General features: G+C 34.1%; 1 protein-coding gene across 1 annotated transcript in view; it reads right to left on the bottom strand.

The window, feature by feature from the left end:
• Nucleotides 1-21,524, bottom strand: part of GPR158 (G protein-coupled receptor 158) — a 386,759-nt gene that overhangs the window by 127,948 nt on the left and 237,287 nt on the right. The gene's annotated exons all lie outside the window — the stretch shown is intronic.

Raw genomic sequence — 21,524 nt, 5'->3', positions numbered from 1 at the left:
TGAATGCCCAGGAACATACAACCATGTGTCATATATAGTCTTGATTTTGAGGCTATTTCTCTGTCCACTGTTCTGTAAAATGAGGATAATAATAATGCCTATTTTTCACCTTTTTGTGTATCATGGATCACTTTGGCTAGCTAGTGAAGCCTGGGGAACTCTTCTAAGAATATTATCAAATGTACAAAAAATATATAGGATTATTCTAAAAACCAATTATACTGAAGTGGAGTAATCAAAACATTAAAAAAAATACCAACTTCACAGACCCACGTTAAGAACCCTTGGCTAAATGTACAACTATAACAGTGAGCCATCAGTACTAGTAAGCAGAACAATGTATTTTTTTTCACATTTCCAAACAAATAATTATATTCCAACTATAAAAAGAAAAATATTTAAATCACTTTTGTCTACTATAAAAATGAATATAAACTTGATTTTATTAGTTGTGGGATTTGAATGAAAATATCACTAGGCATTCTTTTTATCTTTTTGGTGAGAGGTTTAAGGGAAAGGACAGAAATGGAGAGAGAACAAATGTACATAAATAATTCAGGTTTACATAAATTCATACAAGCAGAAGATCCTTATGTTAAATGTTTATTTGGAATATTCAATAATAATCAAGAAGATAAGGAATATACTTCCATTCAGAGAGGTAAAAATTTAGGTACAGTATTCCTAAATATTCTCAATATGGTAGGATATAATTGTTGATTTTTTTCCTCACAAAGATTTATATTGTGGAAAGGTGTTTGTTCCCAATAATAATTCATAGACTGTTTAAGGTGAATTAAAGTGAATAATTCTGCTGGTATACTCTTCAGATGCTATTATTTGATGCATTTTGGGAAAGCTTTTATTCCTTCCTAAAATTTTGTTTTGACCCTTCTAATCTTGGCATCGGGTTCAAATGCTTTTCTTCTGATCATCTTTGCAGCTGGTTCTATCTGTTTTTAGCTCTATCTGAATATTGTTTATCTTTCTCATTTTTTTGCTCATTTTGTCCACAAAGAATGTATTTTTTTTCAAAATGTGGTCCATTAGAGACAGTACATTGTGTAGCCCTTGAGACAGAACATATGATTTGCCTTGTCAAAACAGTGTCATCTTATTTCCCCTTAAGAATGTTTGCAGTCATTTATGCATACTTTCAAATTCTCTTTGAGAACTTTTTGGCAATTTTGTGTTAAGAACTATTTCTTTGGAATATCACTATTCTGAACTTGTCTTTGGACACCAACACTTGTCACTCTATTTTGAAACTTCTGTGACTCTCAAACATTTCTTTCTAGATGTCTTGATGTCTTAATCTCATACATAATATATACTGTCAAAAAAGTTATAATTATAAAATTAATTTTTAAAAAGTTTCAAAAAAATCAGAAAAAAAGAATATGTGGATTAGAAAATTTCTTAACTCTCTTCTAGTTCTATATATTTTGACCCAATAATTTGCTTGCAATATAAACAGGGGCAAGTCATCAACTTCTCTAAACTTTAACTGTAAAATGTGAATGATAATTGCTCTCCTGTCTCTTTCTTGGGAATCAAAGAAGAAAAAAAAATTTTTTAAAGCAAAGACTTATACAAATAAAAATATCTGTGATTTGGACACTTTTCACTTTGGGGAGAAATAGTTCTGGATTAAGAACTTACTAATTTTAGTTTCAGGAGAAAATTTCCTCCTCTTTGCCTTAGAGAGTGAATTTATTAATTTTTGTCTTTAGTTATTTAGGCATCATTATTAAAGAAAACAGAAAAATAGAAAGTCAGCCAATGTAACTATCTTGCAAACATCAAATGAGTTCACTTCAAATATGGAGGAAAATACTTTTGATATCTTGTCTTTCGAAGGTCTTTACCAGCTTTGGATTATACCAATAAATTTCACTCTGAAAGAACATTTATCTGTGTTTTGCTTTTCTGGGACATTCCTTGGCACAGAAGGAGATATAGCTGTAATATAATAACTCATATCTCTCAAATTCCTTCTAATTTACTGCTCAGCCCCTTCACTTTTGAAACCCCATAAAGAGTGAAAATAGTCTTTCTATAATGGACTTAAAAAGAAGAAAGCATGAGGTCACTTATCTATTTCTTCACTTAGAGTACACTATATTTCCCAAATGAAGAATAATGAAATAAAATTAATTATTAGGCTTCAATATTCTGTGCTAATTGGATATTTAATCTGAATCCCTCTTGGAAAGCTTTTTTTAGTTAGTGGTTTTACTACTTCCTTTAAGTTTGTTTTTGGTCTGAGATACTTAGCTATAAAATACTCAAGATCAATTGTTATTCTTGAGAAATAAGCTGGCTACTTTAGTGGTCTGGGAGGGAAGAGGAAAAAAAAGGAGAAATCTGTGTTAAGTCAGGGAGCATCCTTCTGTTTCAGAGTTTACGATAGCCTGGACATATAACCATGGGCAAGAGAATTTGAATAATCATATTAAACCTAAAAATGAAATCATAAATGTTAGTGCAATTATTACCAGGAAGAATAAATTTGGAAAAAGTTTTGGAAAGGATGGAAGACTCCAAAAAGAAATTGAATAAAAGTGCTCATTACCACGGATTCTTTGAAAGTTTTTATCTTTATAGCAACTCTGAAGTGAGTAGTATTATTATAATAACCATTTTGTAGATGGGTAAACTAAGTCTTATTAAGGTCAAGTAGGATAATTTTTTCTAATGTTTTTCTTTTTTTTGCCTCACCTTTTGTCTTTCTCATCTGCTATCTTAGAATTAAACTTTGTTATAGTTGTTTAAATGTTTTTTCAGTTGGGCTAACTCTCCACGATCCCATTTGGAGTTTTCTTGGCCGGTATACTGAAAGGATTTGCCATTTCCTTCTCTAGATCATTTTACAGATGAGGAAATGGAGGCAAACTGGGTTTAGTGACTTGCCCAGGGTCACACAGGTAATAAGTATTTCAATCCAGATCTGAAATCAGGAAGATGAGTCTTCCTGACTCTAGGCCCTACATTCAATCCACAGTATCACCTAAGAATTAAACTAAACTACCCCTACTATCAATCAAGATTGTTTTTTGACCATTCCTACAACCTAGTTCTCCATTTTTAGAGAGGTAACCACCTATTCCATTAACAAAACATTGAATTTCAAATATAGTCCCTTAGGGAAAATGTTTTTCTATGAGAGAAAGATACCTATAGTGTAAAAATATAATGGTCAACAAGAGTGATCTTGAATTCCAAAATCTTAAAATAAAGGATCTATGTCTCACAATCTCTAACCAGTCATTTGGTAGCACATGACAAAATAAAGCTTTCTAATGTGTGAAAATTATCATAAGGGAAAAAAAAGAAAATAACCATAAGATCATAGCATTAGAATAAGGAGTAACTTCAGGGACAAATAGTCTAACTCTGTCATTTTACTGAGAAGTAAACTGAGACCCAGAGAGATTAAATAATTAGCTCTGGATCTAAGTAGGAAGAGTGAAAGATTTGAACTCAGATCTGTTGATTCCAACAATAGAGATTTTGTCCACTGTTTTTGAAGGGCATTGAAACTAAGAACTTGATATCCCTTTTCAGTGTGAAATGAAACTTCATAACTTTCTCCATGTCCCTTCATGCAAAAACTAGGCTCATCTCTGAGCTGAGCAGTTGACCCAGGCTTTATCCTAGTGGACCTAAATTCAGTGATTGCTGTTCATTATTTGCTAAGAAACAATTGAGTTTAGAACAACTGTTTAGCATTTAGTTAACAGGAATAATCAGTTAAAATAAGAAACTACCAGATGTCTCCCTTCCCCACACTTCCTTGAGTAGGATCCCACATAGGCTCCTGCCCTATCTCACCCTTCCTCTCTCTGTGACAACCTTCTTAGGCAGCCTCTGAAGGTATTCCTGGATCTTTGCCAATGGATAATGCCAATGGATGCCAGGTCTTCTTCTTACAGGATGGTGTCTCAGCTGTCAGGATGTCCTGCTGAATTTATCCTTTGAATTGGAGGCAACCAGGGTTACTTTAAAGAGTTTTACTACTTTATTACTAAAATATTGAGAGAACTGAATCAAATTTATAAGAATTTAAGCCATTCTCCAATTGATAAATGGTCAAAGGATATAAACAGGCAATTTTCAGATAAAGAAATTGAAAGTATTTTTAGCCATATGCAAAGGTGCTCCAAATCACTATTTTTTATTAATTTTATAATTATAACATTTTATTTTTTGACAGTGCATATGCATAGGTAATTTTTTTACAACATTATTCCTTGTACTCCTTTCTGTTCCGAGTTTTTCCCCTCCTTCCCTCTATCCCCTCCCCTAGATGGCAGGCATTCCCATACATATTAAATAACTTAAAGTATAACATAGGTACAGTATATATGTGCAGAACCGAATTTTGTTGTTGTTGTTGTTGCAAAGGAAGAATTGTATTTAGAAGGTAAAAATAATCTGGGAAGAAAAAAAAATGCTCACAGTTTACACTCATTTCCCAGTATTCCTTTTCTGGGTGTAGCTGATTCTGTCCATCATTGATCAATTGGAATTGAATTAACTCTTCTCTATGTTGAAGATATCCACTTCCATCAGAATACATCCTCATACAGTATCATTGTTGAAGTGTATAATGAATGATCCCCTAGTTCTGCTCGTTTCACTCAGCATCAGTTGATGTAAGTCTCTCCAAGCCTCTCTGTATTCCTCCTGTTGGTCATTTCTTACAGAACAATAATATTCCATAACATTCATATACCATAATTTACCCAACCATTCTCCAATTGATGGACATCCATTCATCTTCCAGCTTCTAGCCACTGTGAAAAGGGCTGCCACAAACATTTTGGCACATATAGGTCCCTTTCCCTTCTTTAGTAGTTCCTTGGGGTATAAGCCCAGTAGTAGTATGGCTGGGTCAAAGGGTATGCACATTTTGATAACTTTTTGGGCATAATTCCAGATTGCTCTCCAGAATGGTTGGATTCTTTCATAACTCCACCAACAATGCAGCAGTGTCCCAGTTTTCCCACAGCCCCTCCAACATTCATCATTATTTGTTCCTGTCATCTTAGCCAATCTGATAGGTGTGTAGCGGTATCTCCGAGTTGTCTTAATTTGCATTTCTCTGATCAATAGTGATTGCTCCAAATCACTATTGATCAGAGAAATGAAAATTAAGACAACTCTGAGGTACCATTACACATCTGTCAGATGGGCTAAAATAACAGGAAAAGATAATTGGGGGGGTAGGGGAGCAGAGCCATGATGTCAGAGAGGACATTCATATCTTTCTGACCTTCTCCTATAACCCTCAGACTAGTTACCAAATCCAGCCTCTGAATTAGTTCTGGACAGGCAGAATCCACAAATCGTGGGAGTGCAATAAATTACCAGCAGAAGATACTTTTGAAGATCTCCAGAAAAGGTCTGTTTCAGTTGGGCACAGAGGGAGGAGGCCAGGTGCAAGCAGGCTGAGCATGGCACCTGCTGTGCAGACCCAGGGTGGGGTGTGGTCTTTCTGGGATGGTGCAGATTTTGTGTGAATCTACAGCAGTATTGGCCACTCTGCCCTGGTTGCAAGCCAGTAGATCAGAGGGAAATTTATAAAAAATCCAATACAAACACAAAAGGTAAAGAGTGAACCCCAGAACACCAGAATCTCAGGGGACCTGTTCACACCCACCAAGAACTGGGAGTGAATCAGCATGAACCCAAAACCAGCCATGGTCACTTATAGATGAAGCTGCTGCTTGTAGATGAAGCTTGGAAAAACCTCCCCCACCCTAAAAGCAGACCTTAACATCTTTTTTTTTTTTTAATGAGTAAAAAAAGTAAAGAGAACTCTGAAAATAGCTTCTATGGTAAAAGAGTAGAACAGATATCATATCCTGAGGAGACTATAGGCAGATTGTGTTCAAATGAAGCCTCAAAAGGGGTATAAACTGGTCCCCATCACACAAGATTCTCCTAGAAGAAATTAAAAAGGATCTTAAAAGAGAGCTAGAAGAAGAATGAGGAAAGGAAAAGAACTCTGCAAGGGGGATTGGAAAAGGCATATAACTCATTAAAAGATATATTTGACAAAATGGAAAAAGAAAACAACTTCCTGTAAAACAGAATTTGTGAAGAGGAAAATGTAAATAACTCCTTAAAAAACAGAATTTGTGAAATGGAAAAAAATTCCATAGAACAAAACAACTCATTTAAAAACTCAATTTGACAGATATAAAAAGAAGTAAAAAAGTAAATGAAGAAAATAATTCACAAAAATTCAGAACTGAACAAATGAAAATGAATGACTCGATGAGACATCAAGAATCAGTCAAGCAAAATGAAAAATATGTAAAATATCTATTTGGGAAAACAACTGATCTGGAAAATAGATTTAGGAGAGATAATCTAAGGATTATTGGACTCCCTGAAAATCATGATGAAAAAAAGAACCTAGACACTATTTTTCAGGAAGTCATCAAGGAGAACTGCCCTGATGTCATATATACAGAAGATAAAATAGCCATTGAAAGAATTCACCAAACATCTCCTGAAAGAGACGGCAAGGTCTCTTTCTCCAAGGAATATTGTGGCTAAATTTCAGAACTACCATACCAAGGAAAAAATATTACAAGCAACCAGAAAAATCAATTAAAATACAGAGGAGCCACAATAAGGATTAACCAGGATTTAGCAGCTTACACCTTAAAGGATTGAAGGGCCTGGAATCTGCTATTCTGAAAAGCAAATGGAGTGGGAATTCAGCCAAGAACAAACTACCCCGCTAAACTGAGCATTTTCTTCCAGGGAAGAAGATGGACATTCAAATAAACAGATGAATTACATTTATTTCTAATGAAAAAACCAGAGCTAAACAAAAAATTTGACCTCCAAATATATGACTGCAAGAGAAGCATAAAAAAAGATAAAAAGAACTCTTGAGAACTGCATTTCTGTTATGGGTATACATAGAGATACAGTTCTCAAGAGTTCTTTTTATGCATATACATAAAGAGTGCATGTATAATTTGATTTTACTGTTTAAATATAAAAAAGGAACTAGAGTGGAAAGGGGATTGTACCAGAAAAAGGGAAATGTGATGGAAAAATGAGGGGAACCTGCATCTTATGAAGAGACAAAGGAAACCTATTATATTTTAGAGAAAGGAGTGAGGGGGATGAACATTGTGTGAATCTTTCATCAGATTTGGCTCAAAGAGAACATATTAGACATATTTGGTGTAAGAGAAACTTCTCTCACCTTACTGAAAAGTGGAAGGGGAGGTGAAACAGGAAGGGATAGGCTAAATAGAAAGGAAAACAGAAATAAAAGAGGATACGTATAAGAAAAGGGGAGGGACTCTAAAGGGGGAGGGATGCTTAAGGCAAGTGGTGCTCCCTATTGGGGAGTAGGGAAAGAGAAAAGAAAAAGAAAAATATAATCTGGAGATAATAAGATGGCAGGAAATACAGAATTTGTAGTTTTAAGTGTAAATGTGAATGGTGTAAAATCTCCCATAAAGTGGAAGTGGAGAGCATACTGGATTAAAAGCCAGAATCCTACAATATGTTGATATAAAAAACACATTTAAAGCAGAGTGATACATATATAATAAAGGTAAAAGGCTGGAGCAAAATCTATTATGCTTTAGGTGAAGTTAAAAAAAAAAAAAAAAAAAAAAAAAAAAGCAGGAGTAGCCATCATCCTGATCTCAGATTAAGCAAAAGCAAAAATGGATCTAATTAAAAGAGATAAGAAAACAAACTATACTTTAGGTATGATCGATCTTTTAAGAAAATTGAATGGAGACAGAAAGGAGTACTTTTTTTTTTTTCTCAGCAGTTCATGGAACCTATCAAAAATTCACCATATATTAGGATATAAAGACCTCAAAATAAACTGCAAAAAGAAATAGTAAATGCATTTTTTTCAGATCATGATGCAATAAAAATTACATTCAATAAAAATCCAGGGGAAAATAGATCAAAAAGAAATTGGAAACAAAATAATCTCATCCTAAAGAATAAATGAGCGAAACAGCAAATTATAGACATGATTAATAATTTCATCCAAGAGAATGACAATAATGAGACAATATATAAAAATGTGTGGGATGCAGCCAATGAAGTAATAAGGGGAAATTTTATATATCTAGATGCTTACTTGCATAAAACAGAGAAAGAGAAGATCAATGAATTGGGCTTACAACTAAAAAAGCTAGAAAAAGAGCAAATTAAAAACCTCCAATCAAATACCAAACTTGAAATTCTAAAAATAAAAGGAGAGATTAATAAAATTGAAAGTAAAAACAAAACTATAGAATTAATAAGTAAAACTAAGATTTAGTTTTGTGAAAAAACACAAAATAGGTAACCTTTAGTAAATTTGATTAGAAAAAGGAAAGAGGAAAATCAAATTGTTACTCTTAAAAATGAAAAGGGAGAACTTTCCACCAATGAAGAGGAAATAAGAGCAATAATTAGGAGATATTTTGTCCAATTTTATGCCAATAAATTTGATAACCTAAGTGAAATGGAGGAATACCTTCCCCAGATTAACAGAGGAGGAAATAAATTACTTAAATAGCTCCATTTTAGAAAAAGAAATAGAACAAGCTATTAATCAACTCCCTAGGGGGAAAAAAAAAAAAAAAAAAAAAAAAAAAAACCAGGACCAGATGGATTTACATGTGAATTCTACCAAACATTTAAAGAACAATTAACTCCAATACAATATAAACTATTTGAAAAATTAGGGAATGAAGGACTCCTTCCAAATTCCTTTTATTATACAGACATGGGACTGATACCTAAATCAGGTAGGTTGAAAACAGAAAAAGAAAATTGTACACCAATCTCCCTAATAAATATTGATGCAAAAATCTTAAATAATATATTAGCAAAGAGATTACAGAAAATCATCCTCCATATAATTCACCATGAATAAATAGGATTTATACCAGGAATACAGGTCTAATTAAATACTAAGAAAACTGTTGACTATAACAACAATTAAATTAACAAAAGCCATATGATTATCTCAATAGATGCAGAAAAAGATTTGATAAAATCCAACACCCATTTCTATTAAAAACACTTTTCCTTAAAATAGTCAGTAACATCTATTTAAAATCATCAGTAAGCATCATATGTAATGGGAATAAATTGGAACCATTCCCAGTAAGATCAGGAATGAAACAACATTGCCCACTATCACCATTACTATTCAATATTGTATTATAAATGCTAGCTTTGGCAATAAGAGAAGAAAACGAGATTAAAGGAATTAGAGTAGTTAATGAGGAAACCAAATTATCATTTTTTTGCAGATGTTATGATGGTATACTTAGAGAGAACCAGCTAAAAACCTATTAGAAATAATCCACAACTTTAGCAAAATTGCAGGATACAAAATAAGTGCACATAAATCATCAACATTCTTATACATCACTAACAAATTCAACAGCAAGAGATACAAAGAGAAATTCCATTTAAAATAAATGATGATAGTATAAAATATTTGGGAATCAATCTGCCAAGGGAAAGTCAGGAACTAGATGAGCAAAACTACAAAACACTTTCCATACAAATAAAGTCAGATCTAAATAATTGGAAAAATATCAAGCAAATATAATAAAGATGACCAATACTACCTAAACAAATTTATTTATTTAGTTCTACATCAATCAAACTCCTAAGAAACTATTACTGACCTAGAAAAAATAACATAATTCATCTTGAAGAACAAAAGGTCAAGAATTTCAAGGGAATTAATGAAAAAAATCAAATGAAGGTGGCATAGCTATATCAGATCTAAAACTATATTATAAAGCAGTGGTCATCACAACCATTTGGTATTGGTTAAGAAATAGACTAGTTGATCATTGGAATAGGTACGGTCCACAGGACAAAATCGTCAATATATAGCAATCTAGTGTTTGACAAACCCAAAGGCCCCAGCTTTTTGGGATAAGCTTTTGGGGATTTGACAAAAACTGCCGGGAAAATTGGAAGCCAATATGGCAGAAACTAGGCATTGATCCACACCTAACACCGTATACCAAGATAGGTCAAAATGGGTTCATGATCTAGACATAAAGAATGAGATTATAAATAAATCAGAAGAACATAGAGTAGTTTACATCTCAAACTTGTGGAGGAGGAAGGAATTTGTCACCAAAGAACTAGAGATCATTATTGATCACAAAATAGACAATTTTGATTATATTATGTTAAAAGTTTTTGTGCAAATAAAACTAATACAGACAAGATTAGAAGGGAAGCAATAAACTGGGAAAACATTTTTACATTCAAAAGTTCTTATAATGGCCTCATTTCCAAAATATATAGAGAATTGACTCAAATTTATAAGAAATCAAATTATTCTCCAATTAATAAATAGTCAAAGGATATGAACAGACAATTTTCAGTTGAAGAAATTGGAAGTATTTCTAGTCATATGAAAAGGTGCTCCTAATCACTATTGATCAGAGAAAAGCAAATTAAGACAACTCTGAGATACCACCACACACCTTTCAGATTGGCTAAGATGACAGGAAAAGATAATGATGAATGTTGGAGGGGATGTGGGAAAACTGGGACATTGTGAATGGGTCCAAATGTTCTGGAGAGCATTTGGAACTATGCTCAAAACGTTATCAACCTGTGCATACCTTTTGATCCAGCAGTATTGCTACTGGGCTTATATCCCAAAGAGATATTAAAGAAGGGAAAGGGACTCATATGTGAAAAATGTTTGTGACAGCCCTTTTTGTAATGGCTAGAAACTGGAAAATGAATGGATGCGCATCAACTGGAGAATGGCTGAATAAATTATGGTATATGAATGCTATGGAATACTATTATTGTGTAAGAAACAACCAGCAGGATGAATGCAGAGAGTCTTGGAGAGACTTACATCAACTGATACTACGTGAAATGAGCAGATCCAGGAGATCATTACACATGGCAACAACAATACTATATGACAATCAATTCAGATGGACATGTCTCTCTTCAACAAAGAGATGATTCCAACTAGTTCTAATTGTTCAGTGATAAAGAGAGCCATCTATACCCAGACTGTGGGAACTGAATGTGGACTCTGGCATAGAAATGCCAATGATTAAGCTAAGACATTGGTATAAAACTTATGAGTTTGCAAGGACATAGTTATGGATAGCAACACTTTAAAAAAATCCCATGGTTATGCTATATGACTTTTTAGTCTTATTTAACAAAGTAACTAGGGCTACCAGGTAACTTCCTGCAATCTCTTTCCCTTTCCCTCTTTCTAGAACTCCACTATATGTTTTTTTCCTCTCTACAATAGTAAGAGTTTGCTTTATGTAGCTATATTGAGCACTGATGTGGAGGAGGAGTCAGTGCTAGATCACAACTAGCTTATTTGCCAGAATTGGAAACTTCAGCCAATAGCAAGCTTGCCCATAGAACTTCAGAAGTAGGATTTGCCCATACCAAAGCAGGCCAAGTTAGCCAAATCCCAATAGACAAATCAGTTGACTAGAATTACCATTCTGAACAAGTCAAGGCCACATAGAAATTTAAAGATTATCTAGTCCAACCATCTTATGTTACATATGAGGAAATAGAAATAGAAATCACAAAGAGTAAATAATTTGAATGATGAGAGCATTGATTTAGTTCTAAATCTGGGCAGACTGCTAAATGCTAGGGATACAAACATAAAAGGCAATCCCTACTCTGGAGACCCATATTCTGAGGGGGGAAAATACATGGAAAGTCTCATCTGTAAATCAGATGAAAAATTCCCATGGTCCTAAGAGTGCAGAGGCAAAGCTGATGTTAACAGTTCTTCTTTAATGTTCAATTGGCAAAATAATATGCCTTTGAGGGTGAACCATATGATCAGTATCAAGGATTTTGAAAACAAGAATTTTGTTTTTTCAGTGTTCAATGGACATTTAGAGAACAGTTGGCATGGGAGTTTGTTTTTTTTTCTTCCAGGATGATAGTTGAGTATGTTGTTATTCCCAAGGTACTTGGGCTTGCTATGCTGGGCCATTTTCATCAGAATATGGAAGTAGGACCTTTACTCTAGAATTCATCTTCTTAAACTGTGGTTTGCAACCCCATATGAGGTCTTGAAACTGAATGTGGGGGTCATGGCATTATAATTTATTATCACTAATGTTTGATTTGTATACCTATTTTATATACCTAAATACCTAGTGTCATGTAAAAATTTCTTGGGCAAAAAGAGGTCATGAGTGGAAAAAAGTTTAAGAAGCCTGGTCTAAAGGGGCACTGCCATCCCTAGGGCTCTTGTCCCTTTCAGATTGCTACTAGCAACTGATCAGCAATTGGAAATGATGATGGTGATGAGGAAACTAAGAGAGGAACTTAAATCCTCTGACTGAAAACATAGTTCCAAAAATATTGCCTCTCATAGTCAGCATTTGATTTTATGTGGCATCCTTAGCATGAGAACCATCGATTTAAATAGTGTTTTCTATGTTCTCTCTTTTTAAAATAACTATGTCTTATTTTGCATTATTTTTAATTTTATATCCTTCAGGCAGTTGGTGCTTCATAAATCTTACATGACTAAAAAGACAAATAAATAGAGGATAAACAAATAAATAATCGAGTGAGTCAGCCAACCCCTTCCTGTAACATTTATAATTCATCTTAGTTGTCTTTTTTATTTAAAGTTTTAGGTGATCATTTGTTAATGTCAATAGAAAAGAATCATTTGCCTGAATATAAAGTCTTTTTCATCAGTAAGCAAGACTCTTATAATATGGATCATTGGTTGGAGGGGCATGAGATTTAGTGCAGAAAGAAACCTTAATGTTTTGTCTTCCATCCAGTTTATTAAGAGGCTTTGGTTGTATTTAAACCACATTATTATCATTAATCTTTAGTCAGACTACTTATTGTTTTTATTATTTATTTTGCTCCATTTATAACCTTAAAATGCTAATAATCAAGTATATTTTCAGGGAAGGAATTATTTTGCAAGGGAATCCCTTTTGTATATTGAGTATATTAGAATGTGTGGCCCTGACTCTTTAACCCTTCTGGTAAAAGAAATCTAGAGCTGGCTATTGTCTGATGGTACAGGCTGCTGAGGCTTCTCAACCCTCCCTTCTTAATTGAAATGCTATGGGACTCAGATTGACTCAACTTCCCTCTTATAACATTTACCCATGAAAAGAACATGATATTGTGTAAAAATTGGCAAAGTGGGACCCCAGGAGCCCTTGAGATATCCAAGACTCATGCATAAGATCATAATTATTTTCATAATAATACTAAGATAATTTTTTCTAATGTAAATATTGATAAATATAACCTACATAAGGAAAAGCTTTTTGGAAATCTTTAATGATTTTTAAAAGTGTAATGTGGTACTAATACCAAAATGTTTGAGAAGCACTGAAAAAAGAAAAAAAAAAAAATCCAGCCTGGAATTCATGACACTTGGGTTCTAGTTCCAAAACACTACTTGGTTGGATGATAAGCCGAGGCAAGTCCTTTACCCATTTAATAAAGGAATATTCTTTCTTCTGAATTTTAATTTTCTCTTTCCTGAAATGGGATGGTTGGATTAGGGGACTTCTAAGATCACTGAATATTCAAAGAGCAACTTACTTGTGTGACACAGGGTAGTAAGCTAAACAAGTAACTTAGGAGTTAAGAGGTGGGAGTTGCTTTTAGACTCAAGCACTCAGCATATATACAATGATTACTCTTTTATTTGTTTGTTTGTTTGTTTGTTTGTTTTTTAAATGACCATTCTTAATTTAAAAATTAAGCCTTAAGTACAGTTGCTAGTTTTAGCTGATTATCTCACACACATACACATATACACACACACACACACACACACACATATACATATATACACATCCATGAAGTTTGCATCTAGTTAACATTTTTACTGCCCTAACCAATATCTTCTAGCCAAAAGGCAGCTAAACAGTGGAGGGGGGTGGTGGCCATGAATGATTTGATTGGCCAGATGGAAAATAGTGCATCTGATCAATACATGGAAAGCAGACATGAGGTTTTAGACATCTTGACAACCAGAAAATTACTTACTTTACATTTTTCACCCCCAAAAAGGTTTTTTATACTATCATGGAGACCAATGGAAAAAAAGTCTTTAAAAAATTGCTTTTCTCTTCTTTTTAAGAAATACCAACAAATTTTTGTGTGATAAAGACATTAATCACTTTTTCAGAATTATGTATGATCATCAAACCATGGCTTTCCTTTGAAATTCCCTAAGAAAATATTTTAAGTGCTTCAACTCTCTATGACACAATTATAAGAATGCTGAATTTAACCAGACTTGCCCTCATCTGCACCAATGGTGATAATCTCTCATTCAGACCCTCCAATGCAAGCATTGTTACAAAAGCATAAGCAGTATTAAATTTTTTAAAAATTAACTTCTTGCATCAGTAAGCAATAATATGCAGAATTTTAAATGAATAATTTAATGAATAACAAAGTACCCACCAACCAGTATATAGCCCCTAAACTTCCCAAAGAACACTATCACCAGGAAACACTCTTGCCATGAGAACAATTCCAATTTACTCAGTGATTTTTTAAAAAATACAAATTGTAATTCCCAACATAATTTACCCAGACAACACCAGTATAAGTCATACTGAAAGAAACATAAAATAAAGTATTTTCCTATCTTCTCCCAAACCTTAATACTTCCCTACACAGGAGTCCTGTGAGACTGGAAACAAGACAATGGATATAAAGTACTTTAGAAACTCTCAAATGTTATATATGTAAATGCCAATTTGTTCTTTAAATTATTGGTATTATTATTATTATTATTATTAGCCTATAGTCACCAGGTGGCAATGACTTCATTCCCTGAGCCTTCTCTCCAGAACTCCTTCTGAGCTAGAATAATGTGCATAGAGTAATACAAGGGCGTGCTAGAAAATGTTTAACATATGAAGATACAATTGAACTTGACAGGAGGTAAATCACCCAGTGAAACTATGAAGTGATTTTTTTTTTTTTTTTTTTTGCTTTAACTTGCCTTTCATACCCACTTCAAAATAAGGTACTCACTAGTGTCTGGTTCTAGACCTGTCTCTGCTGTAACCGAAGCTTTGGGCAAAATCACTTTATATAATTAATCCTCAATCTATTAATCTTAGAAATTAGGCTAGAGTTTGGATTCCTTAATTTGTGAGATCTTTTCCTGTTCTAAAATCTGGTGATTCTCTAGAATAGGAGTCAGCAAACCATACCTTGGCAAATGTCCACCCTCTTAAGTTGTAGAAAAACAGGTGCCACGGCAGATTTTATCCTCAAGCTGATGTTTGCTGACTCCTAAGATAGAAGATATCCAAACATTTGCTAGCACCCCCTCATATGGCTCTATGTGTATAGCCTGAGCTCAGCAGTAGTATAGGAGAAGGTTTGGGAAACGTAGTCATCATGAGACTGGGGATAAGAGGCTAATAATAATAATTAGTGTTCAATATATATATTTGTTATAAGGAATAAATGAGATATATATTTAAAGTGCTTTGTAAAAAATGCCATAAATTCTGGTTGCTGTTATTATAATAATTCAAAATAATGCTCACTTGATAGACACAGAAGGAAATATGCTAGGCATTGGTGATAGGAAGACAAAAATGAAACAGTCACTGTCCTTAAGAAGCTTATTCCTTATTAGAGGAAACACCCTGTATATGTATGTGGAGATAGGAAAATATGTAGAACAGATTATGAATAGATAGATAAGTAGATAGACAGATAGAGAGATAGATAGATGATAGATTAAAAAGGTGGATAGAGAGACTGATAGACACAGTTTTTAAAAATTGGTGTCATTAGTAAAGCTGCTACCTCTGAAGATGCAGGTCCCAACCTTTCCACATGTTAGCAAGGAGTATATAAATTACTTTGACAAAAACAGAAAGATGGATAACTCATCATCTGGTTACTTACGTACTAGTTTTTTAGACTGCTTTTTAGAAGATAGGCAGTGAAAGCATTGTGTGTGACATACACTAGGCACTTAAAATATATTTGTGATGACTTGGTAGAAATTCCCCCTTTCCAGTCACATAATGGTGTTGAGTAAACTCATTTTTACACAGACAGTATTATGTCAATGGAGCCTTAAAGGACTTGTCTAATGACATGTCAACAATACCCTCATATAGTTCTAGCTTGGTAAGATTGGCCAATGCTTATGTTGCCCTAGCTCTGGCCCCTTAAACTGCTTGATGAAGCATTAGAGAAGGATTTTAATGGATGCTGAATATCCATACTTAACTTAATTACCTTATCAGCATATCCAATATAAACCAGCAGCATGCCAGACTCATTTTATTATCCCCAGGATATCAGGACAATGTAGGGATAGGGAAGATAAGCAGATATTACCAAAAAAACAAGGGAACAAGAAAACCTTTGGATGACATTATTTAGATTATTTAATCCTGAGAGAGAATTTATAATTCTGTTCAATAAATATTAAGTGCCTACCACATGCCAGGCACTGGGCTAAACATTGGAGAAATAATAAATGGCAAAAGTTCCTTTCCTCAAGGAAATCTAAGAGGGAAGGGGAAGCCACAGGCAAACAAATATGTAGAGAGCTAGCTATGTATAGGATAAATATGAAATAATCAAAAAAGAGAAGTTATGGAATAGAAAGGGGGTTAGAGAAGACTTCCTGTAGAAGGTGAGGTTTAACTTGAGACTTAAAGAAAGCCAGGAATGTCAGTAGTGCAGCCATGAGGGACTTCCAGAGAGAATGCTGGGAGCTGAGAGATAGAGTGTCTTGTTTGTGGATCAACCAGGAGACCAGTGTCACTAAAAGGAAGATTATGTGTCAGGGAGTGAGGTGTAAGAAAATTGGAAAGGGAGGAGGTGGCTAAGTTGTGAAGGGCTTTCAGTGCTAAACAGAGCAATTTATATTAGCTCCTGAAGGCAATGGGAAGCCAGTGGAGTGTATTGAGTAGGGGGAGTGACAGGATTGGACTTGTTTCAGTCAAATCACTTTAGTGGCTGAATGGGGGATGGATTGGAATGGGGAGAGATGAGGCAGGCAGATGAAGTGCCAAGCTATTCCAGGAATCCAGGTGTGAGGTGATAAGAGCCTGCATCCGAGGAGTGACTGACAGTGTCGGAGAAGAGAAAGAAGTATCTTTGAGAGATGTTGCAAATGTGAAATTGACAGGCCTTGTCAACAGCTTGGATGGGGGTTGGTGGAAGATGCTGAGGATCCCGGATGACTCCTAGATTGGGAGTATGAGGGACGGGGAGGATGGAGTCATCCAGATCAGTGAGCCCAACTGTGCCCTTTTACAGAAGGCAAAACTAATGCTCCTGGAGGATATTATTATAGTACCTAGTACAGTGTCTGGAACAAAGTGGATGCTTAAGAAATGCTCACTCTGACCCCAACATGGCATTTTCACTTTTTTGTTTGTTTGTGTGCATTTGGTTTTCTTTCTCATTTTTTCCTTCTGTTCTTACTTTTCCTGTGCAGCATGACATTTGTGGAAATATATATATATATATATAAGAATTGCACATGTTTAATATAGAATATTTGCATTTTGGGGAGGGAGTGGGGGAAAGGGAGGGAAAATTTTGGAACATAAGATTTTGTAAAGGTGAATGTTGAAAATTATCCAGGTATATATTTTGAAAATAAAAAGTTTTAATTTAAAATAAAAAAGGGAAAAAATGCTTATCCCCCACCCCCAATAGCTGGTTGTGCATGTCCATGCATGTAACTCCTGACACTAGGTGGCTAAGAGTGGTGGATGGCTTAAACTCAGGAATTTGGAACTGCAGGAGGGCTAAAGCTATTGGCTAAGGTAAGAAGTAGAAGAGATCAGCAGTGATACTGCTTGAAAGAGATTGCTATATTCCCAACTGGTGTGAGGGCAGCAGCTTGAGTCTCTAAAACAACACAAAGCAAATTGAGGGTCAAAGAGATGAAATGACCCAGACTCTGATAGATCTTAAGCCATCTACAGTTGTCCATCTCAAATGACCCTTTTCCATGTCCTGCCCTAAAGTTGCAGCAGCAGCTCTCTCCAATGTGCTGGAGTTATTGTGCTTATTCTTTTGACCTTACAGTTATGTGGAATCAGATGAATCTCATAGGCTCCCCAAAAGTTAGCTTTCACTTTTACTAAGTAAGTGACACATGTTCTTTTATTCTTCTGAGATACCCCAGCTATGTTACCTTAGACAATTTACTAAATTGCTGCATTCTCTGGGTAAGTATTTAGGACTACAAATTACACAGAAGATTCCAATCTGCACAGTAGAGAGCGCTTTCTCATCTAATAGTTCCCTGTAACAGTGAAATCAGAGTTGTAGAACCAATCCTAATCCTACATTTCTCCAGTGGTGTCTATTGGATTATACAAAGATTAAATAATTAAGGTGAGTTTGTGATATAATAATATAAAAATATTCAGGGATTTATTGATACGTATTGATGCCAATCATATTTATCAACACATAGAGGCATTTTAATAACTAGTAAATTATATGCTCAGAGCATAGTCCTATGGTACAAATAAGTCATTGGGTCATAAGTAGTATTTTTAAAAATTTTATGTAGGACAATGTAAGAGGATTTCAATTGGAATTTTTAGAGAAAGCAAAAGAGAAGGTAAAAATGTCTATGTCAAAGGACTGATATCAGAAGGAGATGATTTACATCTCGTAAGTAAATAAACTGAATAGTAAATAATGAAGCTAAAGCTAATATCTCAAACAGGAATTTTTTCAACAGAGCAAGGACTCACCAGATTGTGCTAGGCTTATAATCAACATCACAACTTAATTAAATAGGAATAATAAAAAAAGTCAAAATGCTTCCATAATAAAAGGCCAAAATGCTTCTATCACTAATCTGAACAAAAATTTGATGTCTCCATGCAAGTTCTGCAAGTTCCATCCTGTGAAGTGAACAGTGGTCTTAAAAAAAATGGCAGCATGCTAAAATTTTCTTGCCACAGTACAAATAATCAACCTTTGGGGTTCTGTATCTTGTTTCTTGATCCAGTGCTGAGCTTCTGTCCTGAATCTATATTCATGGAACCAGTTTCTCATTTTTGTTTTAGCTCTGTAGAATTTAATGCTTAAAAGAAACATTACATTGTCCAAATCTGACCTTTTGATTGATTCTTGTGTTGGTTTGCCCAAAGGCAGGATGCAATAATCTAAATCATAGGTGTGGGGATTACAGAGATAAGAATGATTTTTACATTTTAAAATTCAATGAAACTCTACTTAAGAATTAAATACCATTCAAAAATGTAGCCCAGTAGTTAGATTGCCAATTCTTGATCTAGGCCTTCAAGGAATAGAATCTTTTTCAAATAATACAATATGAATTAAGACTATTCTTTCATCTATTCAGTGAAAGTTCTTAATAGGTGTAATTCTTTGTGAGGACATTCAAAAAGAAGCAGAGATGTAATAATCTTATATACTATTTTAAGATTACCTGACTATTACTAAAAAATGAAGAAGAGATCTAAGTTAAGAGACAGTAAGCAGTAGGTTCAATAAAAAATCAATACTCTGAAATATACTAATGTTTTTGTTGGCAAGATTTGTTATGTAAATATCAATTAATCATTATTTTCTGTTTTTCTTGATCACATTAAAAATTATTGAGGTAAAGTGCTGTGTCCATGATTTCTGCAAGATTTCTTTTCCTTCCTTCACTATGATGCTTTTTCACTTTTGTAGTCATTGATTTAGCCACCAAGTCCCCAGCTCCAACTCCATTCCCAAAAGAGACTGAATTCTTAAGTATCACTGGTCAAGACTAGGAACTTGAGATATTCTGCAACTTCAATTCTTATAAGTAAGTGTCTTTTTTTTTTTTTTTTTCTTAAGAGAAGCTTTGTTTCTGTTCTTGCAGGATCTAAACTTCATCCAGGAAATTTTAGGGCCTTAGTCCATTTGTCTTTCCAGGGATAAAGGATGGATGGCTGACTACTGGCTTTTACTTTGCTGTAAATCAGATGATGCTTCACTTTAAATCAACCATATAGAGGCACAACCATTTCACTAAGGTATCATTTCCCAAATGGAAATAAACCAACTAAAATAAAGCCAGGATCCTTTAATATTTACCTGATGTAAGACACAACTCACAATAAATGAGCAATTTTTTAGGATGGTCTTGAAAACATGTGTTAGCCCATAATTTAGGATGTGTCCATAAATAGGGAACAAAATCAACTGCAATAAAGGGTTTGGATTACATGATATTAAAGGTTTCTTATAGCAAATAAGTCTATATATGTCTATATCAAATCTATATAGACTTTAAATATTACTTGAAGAAATTTTGGCCCCAAAACACATGTTCTCTTGGAATTTAGCAGCCATTTTGCATGTCAAAATTTCACACTTCATAATTTAGTCAAAACAACATAGGCAACTACATTTTTTTAGGTTGGTCCATAAGAATGTTCCAGAAAATCAGATCTACTTGTACTGGCAATAATCTCCCCATTCCTTCCATCCCCCATTTCACCTTGTTTTCCTATTTTCTGACCATCTTGAAGTTGAGAAGCACCAAAGAGCTTCCATTCACCCCAATATTCAGAAACTTTCAGTGGCTTTCCCCTGACCTATAGACAAAATATAAACTCTGAAGTAATATCCTAATTATATCATACAAGACAGAAACTATGTTTCTTTTCATGTGGTTCTTTGTTTTCTCACAATTGTCATGTGTTTCCCAAAATGTAAAAATACAACAACTAAGAATTAAGACATTAATGATAATAAAAATAATAACATTAATGAAATGGGGTAAAGCATAATAAATAGAGAATCTCACTCCAAGGAATATATAGGATACAAAAATCTGGGATCCAGATTCTGATACACAATAACTATGTGATCCTAGACATAACACTTAATTCGTAACTGTTATAGTCAATTCTAAGAGTATTATCAGAAGCTCTTTACCAGGAGTTCCCTATGATAATCACAGCCAAAATTCAGCCAAAAATATCAGTTATGGTAAATTACCTTTTTTAGAGTACTTTAAAGTTATATAAAGAACTTTACCTCTTTCATCTCAATTGAGCTCACATCAAGTATTAGAGCTGACAAGTCACCATGTAAAGAAATTATTTAGCATTTGTGTTAGGAACCAAAATTTCCATAAGTAGGTACTACATAAATTATTCCCCCATCTTGTGACTTGTTCAAGGTCATAGTCAATATGTGTCAAAAGAAGAACTTGAATAAAGACTTTCTAGGTAAGTAAGACCACCAACTTGCATTCCCTCTCCTTCTCTCCCTCTCCTCATTGCACTAAGATGATTATCAATTTGGCTGAAACTGGCATACAATTAAATACATTAAAATCATTGTAATATAATATAAACTACTCTGGGGCGTGATGATGTTATATGAAGTATTCAGAGAATAATTAACATCTAGACCAGTAATGTCATCCATAGGTGGTAGGTTTAATATCTCTGATCTAAACTATATATAGTTAAAGTTTCTAT

The sequence above is a fragment of the Sminthopsis crassicaudata genome, chromosome 5 (genome assembly GCF_048593235.1).
Source record: "Sminthopsis crassicaudata isolate SCR6 chromosome 5, ASM4859323v1, whole genome shotgun sequence".
Taxonomy (NCBI): domain Eukaryota; kingdom Metazoa; phylum Chordata; class Mammalia; order Dasyuromorphia; family Dasyuridae; genus Sminthopsis; species Sminthopsis crassicaudata.
The sequence above is the reverse complement of the archived record's forward strand: the minus strand, read 5'-3'. Positions and strand labels throughout refer to the sequence as shown.